This window comes from Eschscholzia californica, unplaced genomic scaffold (assembly GCF_041429995.1).
Source record: "Eschscholzia californica isolate CP2 unplaced genomic scaffold, dmEscCali1.0.p SCAF_37, whole genome shotgun sequence".
NCBI lineage: Eukaryota > Viridiplantae > Streptophyta > Magnoliopsida > Ranunculales > Papaveraceae > Eschscholzia > Eschscholzia californica.
In genome coordinates this window covers 25,001-35,000 of record NW_028238458.1, presented here as the reverse complement: position 1 = coordinate 35,000, position 10,000 = coordinate 25,001, and positions in this window count along the sequence as shown.

The window sequence follows — 10,000 nt, the reverse complement described above, 5'->3', positions numbered from 1 at the left end:
CTCTTATGTGTAACCCGTTGTAGGATCCGATCGAAGTTAGCCGCGAATTACTTCGTAATTCGACGATCGTAGTTGGTCTCTAGCTACAACTCTACGATCCCTAAATCAATCGGACTTGATGATCTTCCACATCAATTGTCTTATCCGACAAATTGTTCGCATTGTCACCTTGGTCGAAGGACATCTCCTTCAACTCCTTCAGACTCCCACTTGGACTTAGAACAAGTGCAATGCCTCGATTCCCGTGTCAATTTAGTATCCCATCTGATACGTCACGTCATTCAGACTTTCTTGATATCCGAGTACAACTGTAAAAGACAAACGATTAACTTTTAATCCGTTTGAGCGCGGCCACGCATTTTCAGTTGCTACTCATCAAGTGGCCTTGAGACACTTTGTACCTAATGTGATTAGGGTGACACAATCCATTCTTGCGCTCCCACTTAACTTCATGTCTATCCTGTCCTTCCCAGTGTCCGCCTTTATAACCTCCTTTTACGGCGCGGCGTTTAACGGAACCAAAGTCGGGCATTCCTTACATAAGATGAGTGGAGCACTCATGTTTTGAGGAATCTCTCCAATTGTCTTTATGAGAAGTATTGACGTTCATCACGAGTGATGTACTTCTCATTTGAGGGTTATCCAGTGTATAAACCTTTCACACACCCACGTAGTCGAATAGAATATACTATTCCTATAGCCCATGAAACTGCGCTATCCCATCGACTCCCGTGCTAGTCTTCGTGAGTCATTGTTGTCCATGCAATGACCTGGACCAGGGATTCGATAATAAATATTCCAAGTTCACTTAATAGGGTTTCATTCATCAGATCACGTATCTGACAAACCTATTCGGAATGTTTTATAATCAATGGACTGTCGTTTAAATACTAAACCAAATTTAGACGACTTGTGAAATAACTCTATTATTTCTGATAACGAGAGTTGTAAATCTGAGCCTCTTCCGTAAAACTCTTTTTACCCACTCAGTTTTACTCGTCGAGGTTTAAAATTATACCTCATGCCTTAGACTGTGTATGAATCTCATACTATGTCTTAGGTGACAGTTCAGTTTGACTACCGTGGTAGTCAGTTTTAAACTTTGCTAATTATCAATTAATTTGAAGACGGTTATCTTCAACCTTGATAATTTCTAGTAACTTTTACTAGAGTTAAGGCTTTTAATTCTTTATGTAGTATTTGCAACAGTTCCCGGCTTAAAACACTTTTAGCCTACTTTCCTTCCATGTCTGGAAGTTTGCTACGATGACATGTTCAACTTTTATACTACTTCATCCTTTAGCCTTCTAGGATGTTTCTAAGTAGTGTTTCGGTTTTCAAATCCGAATTTGGATGTTTAAATGCTAATCATATCCAATATGATTGACTTTATGTATTCGAACATAAATCTCTCTCTCATGCTTGTTTGCTACGTCGGTGTCTTTTAAAACTCCGATTTAGCAACGCTCTTAGTCATGAGTTTTGGGTCGAAATTCTTTTAGACTTTCCGAGTCTTAGATTTTCTGTTTCGGATCTCAAGCATCTCAGCGTACTGAGTCTCTCCAATCCTATCATCCTTTTGATCTATGCTTATAGATCTTCAGATGCCCAAAATGGCATTTCATCCTTTTGTGTGTGGTCCTTTATTGAGTCAGTTTGTTACTGTTATACAACATCTTATGTCGTACTCAATCTTTTGTATGTACTCAGCATACGGACCCGGAAGGTTTGTTTCTCCCACTTACCTTCTTGAAATTTCGTGATTCAAGATTTTCTTCATTCCTCAGGAATCAAACTTCTTTGATTGCCTTTTGAATCGAAGATTCTAACTCTTGCGTGCTTTTAATCCGTCGATAGATTTCTTAAGCATGCTTGTGGACATAACTTGATTGGAAGAATCTTTATTCTTCTTGTCTCGTTTCGGGAAACATGAATGTTTCCATCCTTCTCAGTTTTCTATTTTGGAAAACCAATTTAGGTCTTCTGTTGACTTAAATTATCAAGCTTCATGTCTTGACGAGATATGGATTCCACGATGATTTTGGCTTCTAGCCAAAATCTAGAGTCAGTTTCCGTTTCTGCGCAGGTCTTTTATCTCTTCAGAAATAACCTTTATTTTCTGAGTCTTTAAGATTTTATTTTGACCTTTCAGGGCTTTTGAACAACAATTTGGAGTTATCTCAACTACTTTGAGATATTCCTTTAGAGACACTTTCACTCGCTTTGAGAGTTCTCCTGCGAATGACATTCGCTTTTGTGCGGTGGGTTTACAAGATCATATCTTTAACCTTTCCTTTTCCAAGGAGTCGCAGTTTGTTGCTCTTGGTCGAATTTAATCGTCTTGTACAAGTTTCATGATTGTTCTTCATGAAACTCCATGATTTTTCTCATGATCGAATTAAATCGACTTGTACTTTTCTCCCACTTATTCTTGTAATAATTAGTGTTTTTCTCCCAGATTACTAGGTGCGCTAATTATTAGAAGAATACTATCATGAGCAACAAACACTTTGTTCTCTTGATTGGTTATGGAAGAAGCCCAAATTTCTTTTAAAAAAGAAATTGCGTCAGATATTAGCTAGTTTTGTAATGCTTTTACAAATTTAGCTTTAGACGGAATTTTGGTAAGTGTGAAAACAATCGTTTATAGAATATGTCCCAAAATATTCGGAAGACTGGCTTAAACCCATCTTTGATCGAATTATGCATAGCAATGTTCGATTGCTCCCACTGAATCCACCATCCGTCGGATGTGTTCCATGGAGCAGAGTTGGGAAACTGTTTCTCAACTCCTTTGATGGTTATCAAGTGTTTGACTCAAGTTTTCACTATCTTGTCAAAGTGATTCTTTACTTCGGTTTGTACTTTGTTTGAACCTTTCAAACATTCTGACTTATACTTTATGATTTGTACGTTTCCATACTTCATGAAGTTGTCAGAGTACGTATTTGAAGTTTCTCTCGTTAGCTTCTGCAAGTAAACTTATAGGTCTGCATAACACCGTATGAGTCCTAATAGATTACTAGTCTTTATGCCTTTTGAAAAGGGTGACTTTGTCAATTAGTCCTTAAGACCCAATTTACAATGCTGAAGTTTAATGAGTTTGAATCTCTTGATTTTAGCCATTATCAATGTTAACCTTCAGTTAATTTTATCACTGGTTTAAAACATCAGACGTTTCTAGAAGAACAAAATAATCACTATTAAGTTCTAAGCTAGATCAGTGTCTAAAAGAAGACTTCGATCCCTTTCAGCATCCCTAGCATCACTGCTTCTGCTCCCTCTTGGATCTTTACTTCTTTTAGTCAAGTATGTAATTCCCTTAAGCTCCACGGAGCCGCACATCCGGTTTAAAATACCTGATGAAGGAATTTTACGATACTTGTTTTTAACTTTGTTAACAAGGATACGGAACCGGAATTCATAATTCCATTCCATTTGTCCTCCAGGTGCTAAAGGTAGTTTCCTTTTAAATGGTCTAGCCATTGTTTGGAAACATTCACAGTAATGAGGAATACTCTTGATCATGTACTCGGCAACTGCTTTTCTTTGATCAAATGTTTGCCTCACTTGACTGACCCTTTGCCCTTTTGAATCCCAAGAGCTCTTTCTTAGATTCTTTGTACCAAATCTCAAGAACCTTTCTTAGATTGGATATTCCCGTATGTTCTGCTCAGTTTGACCGTAACAACCTGAGTGACTCATCTAAGGTCTTATCTATCTTTGTTCAATCGATATTGAATTGGGTGATAGATGTATTCTGTTGTCTTCCCTTAGGATGACTTTCAGATTGCCTTGGAGGTCTCGTACCTCCCCATTTATGACTTCTGTAGGAATTTCTTCCTTAGTTTGTCTTAATGGTTATGCTAGCATCCATTACTCTTCCAAAGAGAATGTTATACGATTGCTTGCAAAAGGCTTTTGACCTTCTCTTGTATGAGTCAACATTAGGATTGGGTATTCTAGTGACCTTCCTTTTGAATCTGAGAACTATTCTCGGATTCATTCTTCCATTCTAGGAAGTGGATCAACACCTCCCATAGGTGTGATTCAATTGTTGAAACCGTTTCTATGTGTCATCTTAAAAACTACATAAAGAAATGACAAAGTTTTAAAACTCGTTATCGTTTTTGAAAAACTTAGTTTTCCCACATTATTCAATAAAAATCGTCCCCGATTGAATAAGTGATTCCAAGACCCCAGTTCTTCGGAGTAAAGCGGACGAAGGCCCTACCCTTTGACTCCGTCGTTCCGGGTGAGTGAACTACTTCACTGATCATACCTTATGACTCTTGGTTGATAGATTTCATTAATGAATGACTAATCTATCCTTTTGCCTCGAGTATCCAAGACTCTCTTGCTGATCTCGTTGAGTAGAACCATTTAGACGTGTAGGCCTCTTCTATAGACCTACCCGCATTGTCCCAAGGTAGAGGAGGTACTCTGCGAAGGCCGACCCACCTTCCTCGAACAAGGGCGCAACGAGTGTCTTAATCTGGATAGGCGATTACTCAAGATTACTTTTGGGGACTTTTACGCTAGTCTGGCGTTTGTTATAGTGAACTATTTAGCCTAACTAACATCCACGACATAAAGCGTAAATAAGTAAGTAAATGCGCGCGAGAAAGTAAATCAAGCAGACATGGATCCTAGTATGGCCCCTAACCTAGAAGATCTAATCTCCTTTGGTTTTCTTCTTGTTTCGCCTTTTGGTTCGTCTAGATCTCCATCCTTGAACCTCCATTGATTTCTCCCACTCGCCTTTGGATTCCATCCTTGAGTTTTCTTCAATGGACTCATTGACCCTAAACTCTAATTACAAGACTCTAACGATTCGCAGATCGTATAAACTTGAAATTAAAATTAATTACAAAGCATGCACCCATCCGTGCTTAAAACAAGAATAAAGATATAAATCTATGGCCATACTAGTTTCCCGCATTCACATCACATGCAATCATATAATATATCAAGGCTAAGAATTATATATGCATGATTATCTTGGGAGATACTTTTGTTGACATCACATGTCACATTACGGACCTTAAGTCTAAATTCGAAGAATTCAACTAGTGGTGCGTTCCGGTTTTATCTTTTATGATTTCTAAAATCATCTTTAAGAAAAACTCCGTTTCGGGTTTTGAAAGCCCGGGTCAATTTCGGAAAAACATTGGTTCGATTCTTAATGATTTCATAAATCAATTTAAAGAGAAATCCGTTTTGGCCTTCTGGATGGCCCGGATTGATTTTGGAATTATTTGGTTGGAATCGGAAGAAATTTTGGCAAAAACTCCCACTCGAATGATGGTTCCTTTTTGTGGTCCGAAAAGCCTCGAAAAAGCCCGGGACAAGTCCTAGACAAGTCCCGGCCCAAGCCCAGAAAAGGGCTCGGACAAGGTCCGGACATAGCACGGCCCATAGGCCGGCATGTCCTGGCCGAAGCCTATCAAGGCCTGGTCTCGTCCTGGCCGGAGCCAGGACGCTAGTCCATGTACCAGACGCGTCCTAGACGTGTCTGGTGCTGGACCGGACCAGCACTAGGTGTCTCGGACTAGTCCAAGACACCCAGAACCTCCCAGACGCGTCTCCAAGACGCGTCTGGTCGAGTGCTCTGGACGCGTCCTAGACGCGTCCAGGAAGCTCCCTCCGCAGCTGCTGGTCGCGTCTCCAAGACGCGTCCCAACAGCTGCTCTGGACGCGTCTTCAAGACGCGTCCAGAAGCTTCTGTCGCAGCTGCTGGTCGCGTCCTAGACGCGTCTCAGCAGCTGCTCTGGATGCGTCCAGAGGACGCATCCAGGAGCTCCCGGTCCGGCCAGGAAGCTTCCTGGCCGGACACTAGGGTTTTTCAAAACCCTAGTTTCCAAAAAATTTTTTTTTTTTCTTTTGCAACTCTAAGTTGCTATTTTCCAAATTTAAAACTTTTCTTAAAATTTTGAAATCTTTTAGAACACTTCTAAAATTTTTACAAAACTTGTAGAAACTTTTAAAATTTCCAAATTTTGTTTTGAGAGTTTCCCAAAACTCAAAACACTTCTTTTTAGAACACTTCTAAAATTCCAAAAATCTTTGTTTTTCAAAAGTTTCCAAAACTTGAAAACAACTCTTAATCAAACCAATTTTGGATCAAAGTCTAGGTTTTTGAAAACTTTTTCAAAGAACAATTTTGAAATCTATTTGAAAAATTCTTGAATCCCATTCAAAATCAATCAATTTCTTATGTTTAAAACTCTTTTAAACATAACTATCAACTTAATCAAGCATGGATTAGTCCGAAATTCAATCTAATTGAGTTTTAAAACACTTTTAATCATCAATTTGATTCTTAATTTGAAATTCATTGAATCCCATTCAATATTATCAAATTGTGAGTTTAAATAGTTTTAAAACACTTTTAAAATATTTTTATAAACTCAATTTATCAAACTATCAATTATATCTAATATGAACTAGTTCGATTCTTAGCAAAAACTAGTTAATAGCAAGAGGCTCTGACGCCACTGTAGGGTTTTATACCCTTCTACTAGTGTTTATAGCGGAAATATGACATCTAATGTCTACACTAGTATTCCCAGGATCACATGCAAAACTAGTAATTAATCTAATGGAGATAGTGGATTACCTTAATCGCTTTTCCCTCAAACTAGTTGAATTGATTGAAGAAGACCAAGAGCTTCAAGTGTAGCTCCTCTACTTGGGACACGAGCAATCAATTTGATCTCCCACCTTGTTGTATAGCTAGCACACCAATGGTGGTTGGATAATAAGAAGACCTTCTTCTTGCTTGACTAGATAGATAGTTAATGGGAATTAGCTCACTTTCTCCTCTCTACTTGATGTGGTAGAGTAAGAAAGCTTAGAGAGAAATTCCACACCTTATTCTCTGCCCTAAGAGTGTTTATATAGAACCCTAATAAGAATCCACCTCCTTTTAGGTTTCCCAAAACACCCTTTAGAATAAGATTTAGGGAAATAGTCGAAAATAGCAACTATTGGTATTTTCTCAATTCCCTAAGGAGATGACGTCCAAACCCAGCCAAAATTTGCAGATTTAATGTTCATAACATAAGGAAACGTCCCTCCAAAAATCAGCCCAATCCGAGCCCTAAAAGTGCCCGAATCGGCCTAGGCCCAAAAACCCTGCTTTTGGCCTTTTTGTACTATCTTTGCCTAATTCCTTTTTAGGCCTATGAGATATGTTTATGGGACACTCCCATGATTATATCTCACTCCCACTAGTCATATCCTAGATCAATTTGTCACTCTTATGTGTAACCCGTTGTAGGATCCGATCGAAGTTAGCCGCGAATTACTTCGTAATTCGACGATCGTAGTTGGTCTCTAGCTACAACTCTACGATCCCTAAATCAATCGGACTTGATGATCTTCCACATCAATTGTCTTATCCGACAAATTGTTCGCATTGTCACCTTGGTCGAAGGACATCTCCTTCAACTCCTTCATGTCCCGTGCAACGTCCCTTGATGATCCCCATAAGGTGTCCCATGTGCGTCCCATGATGTCCCATGCGCGTCCCGTGCCGTCCGAGCCTCACCAAGGCCGTCCCATGCGCGTCCCGTGCCGTCCGAGCCTCACCAAGGCCGTCCCATGCGCGTCCCGTGCCGTCCGAGCCTCACCAAGGCCGTCCCATGCGCGTCTCGTGCCGTCCCGAGCTGTGCCGAGGCCGTCCCGTGCTGTCCCATGCCGTCCCGAGCCTCGCCAAGGCCGTCCCGTGCCGTCCGAGCTGTGCCGAGGCCGTCCCGTGCCGTCCGAGCTGTGCCGAGGCCGTCCCGTGCTGTCCCATGCCGTCCCGAGCCTCGCCAAGGCCGTCCCGTGCCGTCCGAGCTGTGCCGAGGCCGTTCCGTGCCGTCCCGTGCTGTCCCATGCCGTCCCGAGCCTCGCCAAGGCCGTCCCGTGCCGTCCGAGCTGTGCCGAGGCCGTCCCGTGCTGTCCCATGCCGTCCCGAGCCTCGCCAAGGCCGTCCCATGCGCGTCCCGTGCCGTCCGAGCCTCAAGTAGGCCGTCCCAGGCCGTCCCGTGCCGTCCCATGCGCGTCCCGTGCCGTCCGAGCCTCACCAGGGCCGTGACATGCCGTCCCGAGCCTGACCAAGGCCGTCCCGTGCCTCACCAAGGCCGTCCCTTGCGCGTCCCGTGCCGTCCCGAGCCTCACCAAGGCCGTCCCATGCGCGTCCCGAGCTGTCCCATGCCGTCCCGAGCCTTAGCAAGGCCGTCCCATTCGCGTCCCGTGCTGTCCCATGCCGTCCCGAGCCTTAGCAAGGCCGTCCCATTCGCGTCCCGTGCCGTCCCATGCGCGTCCCGTGCTGTCCCGTGCCGTCCCGAGCCTGACCAATGCTGTCCCGTGCGCGTCCCATTCTTTTGGCTCGGCTGGCCCGTGCATTCTATGGGGTCGTGGGACATTTCGAAATCCACCCGGGCCATTTCGACTCTCTCTTCATTAATACTATTGAGGTATTATTTATGAATTATTGGAGAAAAGAAACGGAAGAAAATATTTTTTTTTCTATTTTTTATGAATTTTCCGGTGTTTATTCACTTAAAAATTCATAGAAAAATAAATATTTATCGGAATCGCTATTATAATATATCAAAAAAATCCTTGCGAAAAGACCTTTCCAACGAGTATAAGTTTGCTGGATTCCGACGAGTAACGAAGGAGTAAAGGCCCAGTATGCTTGGTTAAAAAATTGATGTTTCCTTGTGAAAATAGGAAAAACAATAACTTTGCACTATAAGGGGGAGGGTTGAGCTCCTTCCCCAGAGCGTGCACAGCACTTGTGCTGGCACGTTCCCTAGTGCTCGCCAAGCACCATAGGGCATCCAAAGGGCAAAGCTCGGCCTACTACATAATGGGAAGCTTCTAATATGTCGGAATACGAAGAGATTTCGTGCGACCCGAAGCTCGGCTCGGGCGTCCCGGCCTGTGCCGAGCTGTGCCGAGCGCGTCCCAGGCCGTCCCGAGCCAAGTCTCGGGCGTCCCAGGCCGTCCCGAGCCAAGTCTCGGGCGTCCCAGGCCGGCCCGAGCAAAGTCTCGGACGTCCCGGGCCGTCCCGAGCTGTGTCGAGGCCGTCCCAGGGCGTCCCGAGCTGGAGCGAGGGCGTCCCAGGCCGTCCCGAGCCAAGTCTCGGGCGTCCCAGGCCGTCCCGAGCAAAGTCTCGGACGTCCCAGGCCGTCCCGAGCAAAGTCTCGGGCGTCCCAGGCCGTCCCGAGCTGTGCCGAGGCCGTCCCAGGCCGTCCCGAGCTGTGGCAAGGGCGTCCCAGGCCGTCCCGAGCAAAGTCTCGGGCGTCCCATGCCGTCCCGAGCTGTGGCAAGGGCGTCCCAGGCCGTCCCGAGCTGTGCCGAGGCCGTCCCGAGCCTAGTCTCGGGCGTCCCAGGCCGTCCCGAGCTATGGCGAGGGCGTCCCAGGCCGTCCCGAGCCAAGTCTCGGGCGTACCTGGCCGTCCCGAGCTGTAGCGAGGGCGTCCCATGCCGTCCCGGGATGTCCCATGCGCGTCCCGTGCCGGCCCGAGCAACAGCTCGGGCGTCCCGTGCCTCGGCCCTTCCAAGTGGTGCTTCGTCGGACATCTCGATATCCACTCGAGCATTTTCGACCATTCTCCATATGTGGGTGTGTGGGTATTTATCAGGAATATTGGAGAAAGAATCGGGAAAAAAATATTTTTTTTCTATTTTTTTTGAATTTTTAATTGTTTATTCACTTAAAAATTCATAAAAAAATAAATATTTATCGGAATCGCTATTATTATATATCAAAAGAATCCTTGTGAAAAGACCTTTCCAACGAATGCAAGTTTGTTGGATTTGGACGAGTAACGAAGGAGCAAAGGCCGAGTATGCTTGGTTAAAAATTTGATGTTTCCTTGTGAAAATAGGGAAAACAATAACTTTGCACTATATAGGGGAGGGGTGAGCTCCCTCCCCAGGCCGTGCACAGCCCTTGGGCTGGCAGGTGCCTTGGCCCTTGGGATGCAACATAAGGCATCCC